Below are 18,861 nucleotides of genomic sequence, written 5' to 3'. Positions count from 1 at the left end.
CCGCGGTTGCTCAGACACCTGCCCGCGCTGGGTGCTGAGCCTCGTGCGGCCGGCGTTTGGTGTGCTGTTTTAGCCCTTTTAGCTTTCCCCGAAGCGAGGGCGGGACCCGCACGACCGGCAGGGCAGCGGGCACGGCGGCAGGAAACATGAATTCCATGTGTGAAAAAGACAGAAAGATAACGGGAAAGTCACTTGCTACAGCTTTTTCATAGATGCGCAGGAAATGCGCGTGTCTCGCCCGACACGGCGAGGCTCGCTATCCCTTCTGAAGAGTAAACCGAGAGCTATTATTTCAAGAGAGTAAGCGCTCCTACAAGAAGTTTCTTCTACGGTTTATTTTTGTGCTTGGATTTTGGTTCGTTTTTTCTTCTTGAATTTTACAATACTGGTAAGACATCTGAGAATGTCATGCCGGTATTGTAAAATAGTGGAAGGAAGTATTGTAAAATACTTAACAGTATTGTAAAATACCAGTATTGTAAAATACTGGCAAGACATCTAAGGAGCTGACGGACCCCTAAAGCACGCAGGGGACACAAAGGGCTCCGCGGAAGGCGGTGCGGCCGCGGAGCGCTGGCGGCACTGCCCCGGGAGGGGGCGCCGTGGCAGCGGGCAGCGCCGTGGGGCGCCCGGCGGCTGGCGCCGGGCATCTGTCGCGGGCTGTCCCCCTGCACCTCAGCCGCCCCGCAGCTAAACAAGCAAATCCCCACGGAAATCGCCTGAATTAGGGGGTGGGGCAGGCTAATCTTTAAGGTGTGAGTGTGTAACTGTAAAGCTGAAGATTCGCGTCAGCCTCCATCGTGCTACTGCTTTTAGTGTGACTTTTCTCGAATACAGACAAATGCTCCATCTGTTGAATGCAGATAGTACAATGTGACACACATACCACACATAGCAGAAACACGCTCTGGTAGATTTCTCCTAGAGTGAATGTTCTCCGCACTGCAGAAAGCTTCCTTTAAAATACAAAGAACAGTGATGGTTGCTGCTGTCCTACTCTACCCTTTGTGCCTGCCTCTGCCACTGAAAAGATGCTGCAGAAATAGAAAACCTGCAGAAATTTCAAATCCCTTTTACACGGAACACCTGGTGAGAAAAGTTCAATTAACTGAATTCCTTCTTTCCTGAGTAAACTTTTGCAGCAGAACTAAACTTACATTTGGAGGTTGCTTTATGGTCACATAAATACATACAAAAAATTCAGCCGAGTGCATTCTAGTAGTGTTAACTGTTTTAAGAGCCCAGGCTTGCATACTGCTCCGAACACATCTTTCTTCCCTACTAAGATGGGAAAGAGAGGAAATGAGAAAAGGAAAAGGGAAGGGAGGAGGGGAGGAAGGGAGGAAGGGAGGAAGGGAGGAAGGGAGGAAGGAAGGGAGGGAGGGAGGGAGGAAGGAAGGAAGGAAGGAAGGAAGGAAGGAAGGAAGGAAGGAAGGAAGGAAGGAAGGAAGGAAGGAAGGAAGGAAGGAAGGAAGGAAGGAAGGAAGGAATTTATCATGGTGTATGGGCTATGTTAGTCTGCCAGAATTTCAGCTATAACTCATCTGTGTTAGCACAGAGGTTAGATTAGATGGCCACTCATGCTCCCCTCCAGTCCCATTTTCTGTTATTTCCATGATGTAGAAAGACCAATCTGCAGCTGATTTTACTCTGTGGGTGTTCTGCAGTTCAGAAGCCTCTGTGAATGAGAATCATATTTCATAGATATTTTCTAGTGCCTACTCTCTGTCACAGATTTCTTCAATAGTGTAATTGCCCATATTCTTATGTAACTGGAATTTATAAGAATGACGTTTTATTTTTTTCCTCAGGAAGAGAGTAATTGCCAGTTTCCCTGCCATTAAAAAATGATGACCACCTAATTGCTTTTATTATTATTGTTATTTATTTTAATCTTGGTATTCTAATATTAGTAATTTCAAGAGGATGCACATATAATATGTTTTGGGCCACAACCTTTTTTCATCATTGCTCTGTTTTCACCTGCTTGGTTGTTGTTGGTGGTGTTTGTTTTTTTCCTAAGAAATGTAAAAGCAGAAATTTCACTGTTAAAAATCTTTCTCAACACATTGAATGTTCTCATGTATTATCTTCAAATCCTCTGAATCAGGCACAACTGAGTTCAGACTTTTTTTTTTATTATTTTTTTTTCTCTCAGTAGAACTGAACGGTCCTCTGTTTCCCAGATATTCCCTTACTTACTACATGTTTCCTACATCTGTAGCTTCTTCTAATTCCCTGTTTAGACTTGCATATTAGGATTTTTAACTATTTAAAAAATTAATTCCTTAAATCATCTTGACTTCACCAAGTCATCATTATACCACATTTTCCAAGATGAGAAGGATTTCTCTTGTGAATGTGCATCAAAAAAACTTCTATAAGGAAAATAAAAATCTCAAATCTCTTTCTCTCCACCTTTCTTTTTAAATATTTCTCTGCTAGAGAAAACATTTATAACTCTTCATCAGTGTCAGTCAACTTGGGAATCTCAGTTTATCTTTACTTGCCCTCAACATGTGATTTAAACAGCCTGTCCAGGCCCATAAATCATTTCCATTCACAACCGTGAGGCATCTGAAGGTAATGAAACAGTCAGGCAAATGGCAGATTCATGAAAGCACAGATACATAAATCTATGTTTACCTCGACACTGAAACATAAAACTACCATCTCAACATATGGATGTCACCTATCAGAAAAGCTATAATCACCAGACTGAAGGAGAAAAGCATTCTGCTGATGATCCTGCAATAGAAGGTACTGGAACACAATAAGGAACAGTCTGGTTAGAATTCTTATGCCTTGGGAACAGAAATAAAAGTGAGAATGAATATGCAATTCAAGTGCAAATCAAGAGAAGTGCAATTCAAGATGTTCAAATTTTGTCTTTAAATATATTAATTTGTTTGATTTTTTTTTTTTTTTTTGGGGGGGGGGGGCATTTTTTTTTTTTTTTACCCAAACCTTGTAGTTGCATAAAAGTATGTGTTTTAGAAGAAGGAGGATTCTGAAGGAAGTCAGCAAGACAATATTTCAAACAACAAACTGGTTCAAGATGCTAACTCAGTATCTCAACTTTGAATTTAGTTGTAGCAATTTCAACTGCTTTGCCCCTATGACAGTTTGTTTATCAGCATTTCGGGTTATTAATGCTTGATAGAAAACTGATTACATTAATTTCTGTTATGTCAGCTCAAAAGACAATAAGCTCAAGCAAAACAGCAGGACAGAAGCATATTGAAAACACATTTAAAGTATAAAGCTGACAGTGCAGATGTCTCAGGTATTGTGAGTCCTCAGTGCCTCTTTCTCTGCCTCAAAATATATCTATGGTGTTTTGGTTTCGTTTGGTTTGGTTTGTTGATCAGGAAAGTGATGCTCAAGTGCTGTGTTCATCTGGTAAAAATTCTAAAATCCTGGAGACCAGCTGTGTTGCTGATGATAACAGGAAAACGACAACAACAACAACAAAGTAAGGGAAAAATAATGATTAATATGGTGAATCATTCCTAAGTAAGTAAAAGATTAAGCATTTTGCCTACTTTGCCTACTTGCCTACTTGCCTACTTTAAACCCAATCTCCTTTAGCCATTCTGTGATATGTTTTTTGAAAATTGTGAGGTTGTACACTTTAAGGAAAACTTCAAAATCTAACTGAATGATATTCAAGAATTTACTGTTGTATAAAACTAAACAAAACCATAAGTAGCCACATTATTAGCTGAATCCAATGTTTATATATATATATATATATATATATATATATATATATATATATATATACACATATATATAGTATGCAGCAAATCTATACCACATTTTCAAGGAGCTGCAAATCAGCAGAAACTTCCTGGACTTCTAAAGGCTAAGAAGGTATTTATGATTTAAAGATCTGGACCCTGTAAATGTGAAAGTGGCATTCTATGTAGCCTCTACAGATGAGAACTACATGTGCTACTTTTTTTCTTGATGCTTTCACTCTTCAAAGCATATACCCCAGGGGATCATGATTCTCAAATCACAGAATATTTTAAGTTTCTTCTCAATAGAATGATCTGAAGGATCATTTTTTCTTTTGAATATTTTTTTTTTTTCTTTAAAGCCGTTATATTTTGGGGACAACAAGATTCCATAACCCTTCTTCTGACAAAATAGAATCTGTGTTTCTATTATTGTAAAGCAAATACAGCATATACACATACACATATACAATTAAAACAGAGTTCAGTTAAAACAAAATTGTAAGCCTTTCTCATATATACGTGTAGATGTATAATTATTTTAGTAAAATTCATTTTGGATAAAATAAGCCAGAAGACAACTATCTTCCCATCTTCCCTCGTACTCCTTTCTTTTTATCTTCTTCTTTTATTTATTTATTTATTTAACTAGTATCCTAGTAAACAATCCTAGACTCCTACTAGAATCCTAGCAAACAGTGCAGTTTAGAAGTGCCACCACAGTGTGTCATGGGAGTTATGCTTTGGACACCTCCTGCTTACTTTCACCTCTCAGCAGTGCATTCCCAGGACAGACTGCATCTTTTTCATTTCTCTGATTACACATTTTCTCCAAATACCTAAGTTAATCAATTTTTCATTTGTCTCCAGTGAGCTATGAATATTTTAATTTAAGTTTCAGGATGTAGTATATAGAATGGATATGGGTGAAAAGCCTGATAAAATCCTTTGTTGAGGATTGCATATTCATGAAATCCACTGTTCATCAGAGTAATCATGCTTTAAAATTCTGTTATAAACTGATAAAATAGTTACAAAGTGCAAAATTATTGCTTTAATTATCTACGATTCCTGAAACAGCAAAATAAAATTGATCAGAATTCAAAGGGTGAATGATGTTCAGATTTTCTCAGCAATTGTTCTTCAGTTTTCCCTGGAACATGGTAACCAAAGCCATTCAGTATATACCGCTATATTGCACTGCTTCAATTATATCACATCAGTAGAAATTGGACTCTGTGCTGTGAAACTTGTGAAATCATTCTATTTTGTCTTTTCTGCCAGCTTCACAAATTTCTTAAATAATTGTGCTATTTACTTTACCCAAGAGTCAGTTTCACTTTAACTAGTTATTTAGAAATCACATGGTCATAAAAAGAATTTGTGTTGAAAATACTGAGGAATATTTCCTCTGTGCACAGTAGAGAGGCAGTGTGTTATTATTACTGTAAATCAGTGAGATTATGCTGAGATCTTCAACTGGCCAGGTACAGGTTCTTCATAGGAAGAGGTTCCCTAACTACAAGTAACCTTTCTGTTTTTATACAAGGAAGTCTCAGGAGTCATAGACAGTCTTCCACAGTTCTTCTACTAGAAGGAGAAAAGAGTAAGAATCACTGCATAATTTCATAGAAGTGTTTCCCTTATTTGTTTGTTGCTTTTCCTTATCTTCTCTCTTCAGAAAATTTCACTAAGCAACACAAAAGAACTATTTTTTAACTTAAATTTATTATTCATATACAAGCTGTTTGGTTTCCCTATTTATGAGTACAGAATTTAAAAGCTGTTGCTAAATTTGATTGCCTTTGATTTAGGACTTATCTTCAGAACCAAAATATGAATTCAATGACCTGTGGTTTCAGTACTGTGCAAGCAAGCATGCGCATTCCAAATCTACACCCCTTCCGCAACTTCCAGCCCTTTAACCTATGAGAGATGGAAAACATCTAATTTGCACATCTGTGGACTGAAATTTGCATATAAAACATTTAAGAAATTTCTTGAAGATTGAAAAGCAGACATCCTAATAAAGAAAGACAACATAGTAATGAGAAGACATGTTACAACAGTAAACACAGACAACCAATCATTTACAACATACACAAAAACATAACAGACAAAGAAAGCAGTCTTTCTGAAAAATAAAATCAGGCTTTGCATCTGAAGAATATTTGGCATTTGCATAACACCTTTCAATCTCAGTGTTTTACAAACATTAATTAACTAAAGCCATGTCTAAACTAGAATACATCTTAAGTATAAGTACTGCTCTGGAAAAGAAAAAAGAAAAAAAAAAAGTGTTTGTTGTCTGAAGCAGGGTATACCAGCCATGTGTGTACTGGTAAGGCTTATCACAGGGATTTCTGAAGACATGCAACCTTTACCCTAATTCCTTATCAAAATCATCCAGAGAAGAGCATCCTTCTGGCCAGGTGCCATGTTAGTAGTTCCACATCTGCAGTCATGATCCATATCATAACTGCATCAAGCCTTGGTTTAGTAATTCCTCTTTCACTCTCTCCCCTCTTCTCAATAGAAACATGTTACTGGCAAAAGAACAGTTGTGCTGTTTCACTGAAGGTAAACTAGGGAATTCAGCTATCACAGAGTGCTCACACCCCGGATTAACACAGTGATGTCAGCCATACCTTGTGCTGCAGACATGATCTCAGCTTCAAACCACCCCCTGGTGCATTGATTAGTGCTGCTGGAGCCATGTTTAATTGAGACCCAGAGGGGACTGTTTTCTAATCACTAGATGATGTAGCCCCAATCCAGCAGACACCTTCATACATGTCTAATTTTAAGATGAGCAGCATGACTCAAATGCTAAAACACAAGCTTGTCTGTATCTGTAAATTTCATGTATCCACAGTGAGGAACACAAACTGTTGATTTAAACAGTAAGGCCTGGATTGCACCTCTTGATTTTAGTGAGATACTTCTGAAATACTTCAAACATTAACTGAACATATAGTAACAGTACAACATTGAAAGTAGGTTTAAAAAGCATCATATTTACCTGGTGGTCCATTGTAATATTTCACAATGTTGGTTTACGGAAAAATAAAATTTTTGAAACTTGTGAATTAAATTTTAGAGCAAAACAGAAAAATTCAGTTTCTTTTCCTTTTGTTCGTCATTGTTCCCAGCCTCCCCTGGATGAACAAGTGCTGCACTTGTAGTCACTGGTAACTGGTGAGACAGATTGATATCTTCTGTTAGGACCAACAATCACAGCTTTGCAGAGATCTACCTGCAACGGTCTCACTCCATAGGGCCATACCTTTACGAGCAATGTAAGGTGTTAGAAGTAAAGCTCTCTGCCCCTGTTTTCATGAATATCATCAAAGGAAAAAGATTTGTTTATACAGAAAAGGTCCCTCTGCTGTGGGAACAACATCTGAGTCTTAATGCAGAAAGAATAATGTTAGATAGCATCACTATAGAGCTTAGGGGGATGTAGAAAGTGTGAAGGAGTTCAAAAACTTAACATCTGTGGCATTTTATCTGTGGCAAGTTTATACAGGTAGAGCAACTATAGGTAGTTCCTACTGTCTGCAGTCCAAAGCTGCAACAGGAGAATGTGTATCATGGACAGAGGCCTCAGTCAAAATGCCAGATGCATTTTATTAACCCCTTCTATAGGTTTTCAAATGTACAAATATTACTGACCTTAGTAGTGAACACAGGATAGCACTGACCAAGTTTACCACTCTAAAAATCACTTCCAAAGTTTCTCAGAAATAGAAACATTAGGGATAATGATTTGGCCATTATTTACATATATATTTATAGTGAGTACTTCAGATATAAAGCTGACTTAATCAGGTAGTCAGTGCTGCGTTATTCTGTATATTTTCTTTTAGGTGGAATAGGGCTTGCAGTTGTGTTTGGAAATGCTTGCAGTGTGCAGACAATAGCATCATCACAGCATAGAGTCCTTGTACTAGAGATAGATTCAATACATGGTCCTGATTATAATTTTCACTATGCAGGAGATAGGAGAGGACACTTCTCTGCATGAGTAACAGTACAATGGTGCTAGATGTCATTCGTGTTTGCAGCACTGAACTAGTAACTTTGCATATAAGCTTCAATAGTAGTAAGAGTTAATTATATTAGCAACTTTGTGGATTTGGACCTGAGGAAATGCAAAAATCATTGATGCAAAAAAAAAAAAATTGATGCAAAAGCATCAATACCTCTTTGTTAGATAAATATATTCCTTTTATAATGCTTGTCAGGACTTAGGATGCTAGCTGCCAGCAGGCTGGGGAAGAAGTCAATGGAGCTAATTCCTTTTATTCCCTAAAGGTGAGGTGCCTGGGCCTTGGGCAGTTTTCTTGCTGAAATAATAATTAATACATTAGCTGGGGAAAATACACACTAAAGTGATCACAAATTCATTGAGTTCAGGATTCTGTCAGGAGGAAGCAGGACAATAAGTAAGATCACAGCTCTGGACTTTGGGAGGGCTAACTGGCCTCTTCAGGCACCTTCTTGGAAGAATCCTGTGAGAACTGACCATAGAAGAAAGCTGGTTAATATTCAGGGATCACTTTTTCTGGACTCAAGAACGGTGCATCCCTATGAGCAAGAAATCAAGCAGAGGGAGCAGGATATCTGCATGAATAAAGAGGGAACTGCTGAAAAAACTCAGACATAAGCAGCAGTTGTACAGGAGGTGAAAGCAGGGACAGGCTACTCGGGATGAACATAGGGATGTAGTCAGAGCAAGCAGAAATGCGAGGAGAACAGCCAAGTCCCATTTGGAATTAAATCTGTCTAGGGACATCAAAGACATCAAGAAATGCTTCTTCAAATTCATTAATAATAAAAGGAAATTTAGGGAAAATCTGTGCATGTTACTGAATGGGGCAGGGACCCTGCTGACAGAGGACACAGAGAAGGCAGAGTTAGTGAATGCTTTCTTTGCTTCAGTCTTCACAGCAAAGAAGGCCAGCCCTCAGGAATCCCTGACCAGGGAGAAAATGTAGAGAAAGGAAGACTTTCATTTTGTTGAAGAGTATCAGTTAGAGATCATTTAGGGAAACTTGACATCCACAGATTCATGGGCTCTGATGGGATACATTCATGAGTGCTGAGAGAGCTGGCAGATATAATTTCTAGGCCACTCTTGATCATCTTTGAAAGATCATGGTGATCAGGAGAGGAGCTTGGGTACTGGAAGAAAGTGCCACACCAGTCTTCAAAAAGGGCAAGAAGGAGGACCCAGAGAACTATGGAACAGTTGGCCTCACATCAGTCTCTGGAAAGCTGATAGAATAGCTCATTCTGAAGGCCATCTCTAAGCACATGGAAGACAAGAAGGTAATCAATAGTAGTCAGCATGGATTCACCAATGGGAAATTGTGCTCAACCAACCAGATTGCTTTCTATGACGGAAAAACGAGCTAAATAGATAAGGGGAGAGCATTGGATTATGTCAACTTGGACTTCAGAAAGGCTTTTGACATTGTCTCCCATGATATCCTCAAAGGCAAGATCAGGAAGTGCAGGCTGGATGAGTGGACAGTGAGATGGACTGAGAACTGGGTGAATGGTGTATCTTAGAGTTTTGTCATCAGTGGCACACAGTCTAGTTGGAGACCTGTAGCTCTTGGTGTCTCCCAGCGGTCAATACTAGGTCAGGTATGGTTTAAGTTATTCATCAGTGACCTGGATGAAGGGACAGAGTGCCTCCTCAGCAAGTTCACCGATGACACAAAACTGGGAATAGTTGCTGAAACCCCAGAGTGCTATGCTGCCATTCACAAGGATCTCCGCAGGCTGGAGAGCTGGGCAGAGAGGACCCTATTGAGTTTCAACAAAGGCAAGTACAGGGTCCTGCACCTGGGGAGGAATAACCCCATGCACCAGTACAGGCTGGGGGCTAACCTGTCAGGAAGTAGCTCTGTGGAGGAAGACCTCGGGGACAAAAAGTTGACCAAGTGTCCAAGATGGTCAATGTTATCATGGGTTGTATTAGGAAGAGCATTGCCAGCAGATTGAGGGAGGTGATCCTTCCTCTCTACCTCCTCTCTTCCTCTCTACTGTGAGGCCTCACGTGGAGTGTCTTGTCCAGTTCTGGGCTCCCCAGTACAGGAGAGACATGGAACTCCTGAAGCAAGTCCAGAAAAGGGCTACTAAAATGATTAAAGACCTGGAACATCTCTCATATAAGGAAAGACTGAGGGAGATGGGCCTGTTCAGTCTGAAGAAGAGAAGGCTCATAGGGATCTGATCAATGTGTTTGAGTTTCTGAAGGGAGGGTGTCAAGAGGATGCAGCTAAATTCTTCTCAGTGGTGGCTACGGACAGGACAAGAGGTAACGGGCACAAACTGAAACATGGGATATTCTGTCTGAACATAGGGAAAAACTTCTTTACTGTGAGGGTGACAGAGCACTGGAACAGGTTGACCAGAGAGGTTGTGGAGTCTCATTTCCTGGAGATATTCAAAAGCCATCTGCACACAATCCTGGGTAATATACTGTATGGAACTTTGCTTGAGCAGGGAGGTTGGACTAGAAGATCTCCCAAGGTCCCTTCCAACCTCAACCATTCTGTGATTATGTGATCCCGTGATTCTGTGACTTTATGATTGACCAAGAAGCACGGAAGATTTCCACAGAAATGACCATTTACAAGGAGACAAGTCTGCTCCATTATGAGGAAATATATCCTGTTTCAATCCATGGTAACATCTTCAGAAAATGTATATCTTGACATACATATCTCTGCTACGTAAATTCTTTCCTCCTGGGGCTTCTTTTGGTATGTCAGATGCAAATATGCATCCCACATGGCTTTGTGCCATTTGAAAATCTTGGTATTAGCTGGTTTGCAATGCCATCTCTTAGTTTGAATTAGGTCATAAACATTCAGACATGTCAAATCTTCCTAAACTTGTCCTTAGAGATGTATTTTCTTTATTGGATCTAATGCTAAATCTGTTAAAGAGCAAATACGGCTTAGATTTCTGAAGGACTTAGATAGTTTTCTATGTGTTATTAAATTTGAAATTGACCAAGCCCTAGAAAATACAATATGAGATATTCTGCTCATTCCGGAGAGTAATCTCAATAGAGCCTTCCCTTCCCTTCCCTTCCCTTCCCTTCCCTTCCCTTCCCTTCCCTTCCCTTCCCTTCCCTTCCCTTCCCTTCCCTTCCCTTCCCTTCCCTTCCCTTCCCTTCCCTTCCCTTCCCTTCCCTTCCCTTCCCTTCCCTTCCCTTCCCTTCCCTTCCCTTCCCTTCCCTTCCCTTCCCTTCCCTTCCCTTCCCTTCCCTTCCCTTCCCTTCCCTTCCCTTCCCTTCCCTTCCCTTCCCTTCCCTTCCCTTCCCTTCCCTTCCCTCTTTCCCAACTGGTCCTGTTTGTGTTGCTTTATTCTAAACTTAACACCAGGTTGATTCTTAATTTGATGTTCCATCTAATACATTTGCTTGCTAGCTAGGATGAAAGTAAGAAATTCTTTTAGATGTGGATTTCTGACCAGACTCATAAATTTTATTTTTTTTTTATCTTTTAAAGGAGAAAAACACACTTTATCCACTGTCCCAGAGACCAGTCTCTACTAACATATTTGCAGTTGCTCATTTGTGTAAAAAGGCCTTGATCAGACAAAACTCCCATTGGATTCAATGCTCAAGCTTAAAAAAAAAGAAAAAAAAAAAAAAAAAAAAAAGACAAGTATGAATTTAGTTGTCTCCAAGTATTACATGATATGCAGATTCCAAATTTTTTTTTTCCTTTTTTATTTTTTATTTTTCCTAAGAAATGGAGTGAGAGGAAGATTTAGAAGCTGTTTTAGCCTAGAATTTTCATGTTGTCTATTAGAAGCTCTCTTATTCTTCACGGTATACTAATTTCCTTTAAAAGTAATTCATGAACTGGCAGTGTGCCAGTATAGGATTGTGAAACAGCAGCTTTTTGCCACTATGGAATTATCAATGATACTTTCAATTCTCCCCTAGATCATACAGGATTGGAAGGTATAAATGTTTGTTTCTGTTCTGCATGAGAATAGACCACAGGGATGGTTACATTTTACTATTTAAGCAAGATCTGTGTGTTTTCCATGTATGTCTGGTCTAGCAAGGGAGAAAGCTTGTGTCTGACCCACATGTGAGCTGACATCTGGAGGAGATCTTTCTCCCTATGCAGAGAGACAAGAACAGGCATGCTGGAAATGTACATCAGGAAAACAATATCAAGGATTTTGGTGTAAAGTTGAAAAGTGATAGGCTTAATGGGTGCAGGTACTGACAGGATTTCAGGAACTGTCATTAAAGAATATAACTCCATCTGTAATGACTGAAGTAGTGTACACCTCCAGGGGGCATTTTTTTCAGATGTTTGTCTCTAAAATATGTTCTCATTCAGCAGACAAGTGAACATTCAGAGGCTTGTTTCTTTCTGAAAAACATTTTCAATTGCAAAGATCAGTTCTATAGACTGTAAAATTTACTTAAATTACCTAAAAATGAGTTTCTCTTTCTAATATAAAATAATGCTTCTGAGATGAATAATGAAATAACTGCTACAGTTCAATTGAGTAATATGTTTTTGAAATATCACAAGAAAAAAAAAATAAATATATATATGTATCCCTACAATGTGTTTATCTGAGGAATCAAACCTGGCCATGATCATGTCAACAGTATATCTTCAATTCCACTGAAAATATGACACTCTGTTAGAAAAATAATAATAAAAGTAAATTAAATATAACATTCATATAAGGTAAACTATAGATAGTCAGGATATGAGGATTCCTTAAGGCATGAGGATTCCTTACCTTTGAGATCAGGTGGATATATGGTCCTTGTCCTTCTTAAAGCATACATAGTTAAAAATTGGAGCAGGAGGAAGACAAACAGTAAAGTTTGACAGACTGTGGTTTGAAAGCTTTTATTCTATTGTGTAAAGACAGATCTTGTGAGAATTCTTACTGTTCTTAAACCTCAGAAAACCATTAAATATAAAATAAATAGGACATAAATGTTACAGAACAAAAGGCATATAGTTTTATAATTAATACCTTTATTGAGGTTATTTAACCTTCATGGAGGAGTGCAAAGTATATCATCATTAATGGAGGTTTAAAGTAAGGAGGACTTCTCTCAGAGGGTGGTGAGGCACTAGAACAGGTTGCCCAGAGAGGTTGTGGATGCCCCATCCCTGGAGGTGTTCAAGATCAGGTTAGATGAGGTCCTGAGAAACCTGGTCTAGTGGGTGGCATCCCTGTCCATGGCAGGGGGATTGGAATTTGATGATCTTTAAGGTCCCTTCCAACCTGAGCCGTTCTATGACTATGACTGTCCTAAGAACCATTCTCATAGATTCCATATTCCTTTGCATTATATATGTTTAAAGTCCTCCAAGCACTGAACGTAGTACTGCCTACTGCTTATCTAAAAATCCTATGCTCATCTTTTCTCATTTAGTGCTACAAAGGCTGTCATTGCCCATCATTGGATGTGGGCAGCATAATAATGAGCCTTTTTTTTAGAACATGAGGGTATGCTGTAGTATGTTATGAAAATTTAACATATATCTATTGAAAGAAAAAAAATGCTATATAGAAAAAGTTTATTTAAATTCATTTATAACTCTATATCTGTATCCCCCCCACCAAAAAAAAAAAAAAAAAAAAGTATTTTTAGCATATATTTAAATAAGAAAAAATGTTTTGTGTGTATAGGTGCCTTTTCTCTTAAAAATGTAAACTCTTCCAGGAATATGATTTTTTTTATATTATTTATTTATTTATTTATTCGTATCTGGTGTGTTTCCAATATACCTTTTGTGATGGATGCAATCTTAACTATGGGTCTGTGCTCAGATCCATTTTAGGTTTTCTGATAAGGCCTCTACATCAATTATCAACCCAGATATGGCAGTTTGGGATACCGTAGTTCACCCAAACTGCTCTATTTGATGTAGATGATACAATAGAGCAACTACTAAGTCAGACACTTACATGCTTGAACCAAAGACTATAAGCACAAAACATTACTGTAGCATGCCATTTGAAGTGCTGTGAAAAATAATTATATATGTTTCATAACATAAATTAAAATAATAATAATAATAATAATAAAACAGTATTAGATCATTTAGCCGTGCCTGGTGTTTCCATGATTTTTTCATGCAGTTCTGGATGAGTTAAGAATTTAATTCATGTCTCTTATCACATTTTAATCAAAATTACAAAGTAGAGAAAGAGGATCTACAAGACTGGTGGAGAAAAGACACAAGAAAAGAGTAATTGTTTTGTTACATCCAATCATTAATAGAAGAGCTGCTTTACTGCATCACACCAAATGCTTTGCTAGCATCACATCCTGTCTCCGGTACTCATTGATACTGGCAGATGTTTAGGGAAGAGTGCAAAACCAAGGCAAATACAAGGTAGTTTTTTTTACTACCCACATCAGGTAATCAGCAGTTTTAGTATTTTTTGAGCTGAAAGCTTGTTTGGACCATTATATTTAATAGTCCCTGAAGTGGACAGAAAGATTTTCTTTCATATACCCTGATGCTGATGACAAACATTTACACCATTACAGTAAGAGTGGAAACACATAAGGGAGGAGAGTGTTGTAAATGGAAAAATGGTAAATCCAATCTCAGGGCATTGTTTCAGTGCCTAATGAAAGCAAGGACAGAAAGATTCGGGGCTGGATTAGGAAAGTACTGACTGGAAGTAATGTAGAGACAAAGAATTTGTCTCCACATCTGGGGAGACTGAATGAGATGTGTGATTAGGAGCACTTGGGGCTGGTAGAATATAAAAAATAGTTTTGTATCTGAAATAACCTGCTTACAGAGGAACAAACTGCCTGTTTTGCTTACTGCTGTATTATAATGCAGGAAAATTCTTACATGGAAGTCCTCTACAAAGGTCACAGTGGCTGAGGTGAAGTTTCAACTGGATCTAATCTGCAACTCAATAGTAACCTAAAGGTTTCCTGTGCAAAGGGCTATGTACCCTAATGATTTTTGTGACTTATAGTGGCCATATAGTCCATGGTTTTGCATAACCTCTTTGAATTTATTCATATTTTTGTTTTCCATGGCATTTTTAAGTCAGAGGGTAGTTCTGTAAGTTAATTAAAAATGAAAATTATTAAAAAATACATTTTAACCTTGCTGATTTTTTTTTCAGCAGGCCCTTGTACTTACACTGTAAGAAATCATTTTTTCTATTTTTTTTCTCATGACAATAGACTTCTCTCATTGTAAACAAACATTTGCCATTTTTCAGATTTAAAAGTTTTAACTCTAATTATTTTCTCATTGTATATCAAGCTATTCTTTATCTAAAAGTTCTCTCTGCCATTTGCTGTCCCTGTTCCCTCATGGTGCTATATAATTTTTGATATGGGATATCAGGGATACTGTAGGCTCAGAATGAGTGGTTATAGTAGCTTTTCAGCTTTATTCTGGATTCCTTTCTGAATAACTGTTAACTGTCTCTCTCCTTTTCTTTCTTCTTAAAAAAAAAAAAAAATAGCTGAGGTCATCAACATGACCTTTACCCGCCAGTTTATCATCACCCACCAGTCTTCTGCATCCCTCTTGAATATCCTCTCAAGGAAGCTGAACAACTCAAATCCACAGCTTCTCTGAAGATACATCACTCAGTTCTCAGTTTCCTATGTTTTAACCAGTTAAATCCCAGCATTGAGCTTTACTTCTTACCCTGTTGGACTATTTTTTATGTCTTATATTCATAAACTTGGCTGCACTTAAAGCAGACAGAAGTAGTTATGATGTTGTAAAATTATGTTAGTTATGATGTTGTAAAATTATGCTAGTGTACTAGGATCAGACTACATATGGTGATGTAGAGTGAGGAATGAGTAATTTATCTTGTTTCAAAGGGAGCCTTTGCTGCCTCCATTGAGCTGCTCACTGCTGCAGTCAGAATGAAATTACACAATGTGGCTGAGTCAATCCAGCTTTTCAGGGTTGCTCAGACTGTCCTCCTCCCACATGGTCCTTTTTCTCTCCTGCCAATCCTGCCAATTGTTTGACACCCCAATAAGCCAATTTAACTAGCTAGCCCAGGAAAAAAAAAAAAAAAAAAAAAAAAAAAAAGTTTATTCACTTTTCTGTGTCACATCAACTTTCCATCCATTTAAGATATTGAATGGTATAAACACAAAGCGTGTTGACAGCCAGACCTGGCACAAGGAAATGGTCATGAGTCTGCCTAGTGAGAGAGGAAAGAAGACAGCAAATAGTTAGATTAGATGAAGCCATTTAACATGAATCCACTCTTAACATGGGGTTTCACTGAGCTGCCAAGCTGTCCTACCACACAGCCAAAGGGGGAAGTTTTGTGCCTTCCCCCTGTTTCTGATTCTTTTTTTTCACTGTGTTTCCTCTCTTTCACTCTCCTAGTCCTGCTTCTGGTTCAACTCCTCCCTTGCACCAGCTTTGGAAATCACACCATCTGAATGCTCTTTTCTGATCCCGAGGTAAGCCAACTCACCTCACCAATCAGTCCAAAACAGATGGATCAAACCTTTGTTGCTGGGTTGGAATTTGAGTGAGTTACCTGCTTACCAGGAGATTGGATGAGAACCCAAACACTGTGTAAGGTAAGTGCTAGAATCAAGCAGTAGGTATGAGGGAAGAAAGGGAAGGGAAGGACAGTAGCACATCTGCTCCTTGTTGCATGCAAAAAATTAATTTGGCTCTTTGCATTCTGTGAAATTATACCCATAGACTGCTATGGTTAAAGCTGGATTGCACATCTCTACGCTGCAGTATTTTTGTCAAAGGGATGAGCAAAATATTCCATGTGAGTTGCTTTGAAAGATGGCAAAAGAAACATTTAAATTTATTAACCTGAAGGTTTCTGATCAAGCACCAAAGATTTGCATCCAGATTTATTATTCATCAAGCTTATCCAGGTGGGAAGTGATACTCTAAAATTTATAATTCCTTTTCTTTCTCCCTTAAATACCAGAGTGAATTGTTGACTAGTCTGTCTGATGATTTTAAGACCAGTACATACACAATTTATGGAGTGCTTTCAAAAACAAACAAACAAACAAACAAAAACAACAAGTCCTAGAAACTCTCTTGCATTCACTATTTCTTGTTGGGGGAAGATATTGTATAGAAGAATGATTTGGCTATGCTTAGCACATCATGGGTGAAAAATGGGACATTACCAGCCATTTTAGAGAATGACTAGAAGGTGATTGTGCTCAAAAGTTGAGCTGTGGTTGTTTTTGGTGCCCCTATGGCACGCTGGGAAGGGCCCAGGTCTGGAATGTTGGCCTGATATTCTTGGAAGATCAGAGCTGGAGTTTAAAAAAACTAAGGACATGTACATACAAATGTGGGTAGTTTGAGGCACTTTGGGAATTTAAGGGCAAGCTAACTAAACTGTTGTGTCAACACTGCCTACAAAATTAACCTGTCCCTCCAACATGTTTTGCTACTATTTCCACTCTGTTGAGAATCTGGTTTATGTGCTGAAGAATAAAAGTTCATGTCCCTTCTATTGCATTTTCTTATGTTTCTGTATATGTGTTTGTATAAACTCACTAAGTCCTTTTGCTATCTATTATACTTTTATTTTGGGTTATATAGATTGTCTCACACCAAGTGAGAGCATATATTCTCTTCTTTATGGTTTACTAAATGTCTTTGATCATGTTTTTATTTTTTTTTTTCTTCCAAACAGCAATGTTCTTCTTTTTCTTATGATTCTCTCCTTTATTGTTTTCTAAAACTTTATCATATACTCACTTGATGTTTTTCTGCTTTTGATTAGAGTAATTGTGAAATTGAATAGACTGAGAACCTTCCCTCAGCTGAGGGGAAAATGTCTGCTTATTAGTGCTGGAGTCTTTCCTACAATTCTTTGCTTAGCTACATGAACGTAACATTGTGATTTACTTGCATAGAGGGATCCAGTTCCCACATTACATAGGTTTGGTTTAAAAGTATTTTGCATATTCTAGTAAAAGAAGAACAATTTACATCATATTTTCATATTTCAATAAATTAAAACTGTGAGGTGACTATTTATGAATAATAAAACCAGCTACATATATTGCTAGATTCCCATTTATTTTTGTAATTATGAGAAAAGTGAATATTATTCTGGAGATAAAGGTATTTCATTTTGCCTCTGCTGATAAAAATAGCTATTTGAATATTAATTGTTCTACAGGAAGTCTTACTGATTTGATTTTTATGCCAACTATGCCTTGAACTTCTCTTAGGGACTGAAAAATTTTCCCTATCCTTTAAATATGAGAAAATCCCCTCTTCGTGGCACATATAACCTGAGAAAGCAAAAGGAAAGACTTCTACGGACTTAATGGGTTTGGGCTTACGTTCATAACGCCAAAAGCAGATTGCTTAAAATCCCCCCCGGCAGCAGGATGAGAAATCTGAAAGTTGTTTCATTTCTGCTTTCCTATTCTTGTATTATTTGGATGATTACACAAACAAGGCTTTTAAGAGTCTCTGGTCACTCTCTTTCTAGTCACAGATCAGAGAATTTAGAGGCGTGGGACTGAACTGAAAATATGTGGAGCATTCCCAGCACTGCTAGTAATAGGTAACCCATGGAATGGGCCTTTGTTTTGTTTTCTTCAGGCTGCTGTGACTATCTGGACTAAGGGAGGAAAAAGGAATTTAGAAAAAGAAAAGTCTTTCTTTTTCAGATAAGTACTCAGTCTGGTAGACCACTATCCAGTCATACCCCACCCCTCCAAGTTAACAAAACAATTCCCTATTATGTTGACATTCTGTAAACCACATAAAGAATTTGCCCTGTAATAAGTGGGGGAAGGAGAGGGAGAGGAGATTTACATCTAATATATACCTGTTAAATTACCTGCACAAAGTAGAAGGCTAGGGTAGGCTGTGCTGGAGGCTTCCTATCCCAGGACCCTCAAACCACCTTTGGGGTGCAATGTCTCTTTCCCATGCTCCATTCCAAATTGTTGGGGGGAGAGGTAGGGAGGAGGGAGTAGTATTTTTCTTCTGAAACTTTTAAAAGTTTTCCCTTCTGAAAGTTCACTGCAAATCCCTTGTTCCCATGGGGTTCCAGCAACAGGAACTGTAGTGTGTGTTCATTT

The sequence above is a fragment of the Anas acuta genome, chromosome 1 (assembly GCF_963932015.1).
Source record: "Anas acuta chromosome 1, bAnaAcu1.1, whole genome shotgun sequence".
Classification (NCBI taxonomy): domain Eukaryota; kingdom Metazoa; phylum Chordata; class Aves; order Anseriformes; family Anatidae; genus Anas; species Anas acuta.
This window is presented reverse-complemented; position numbering follows the sequence as displayed.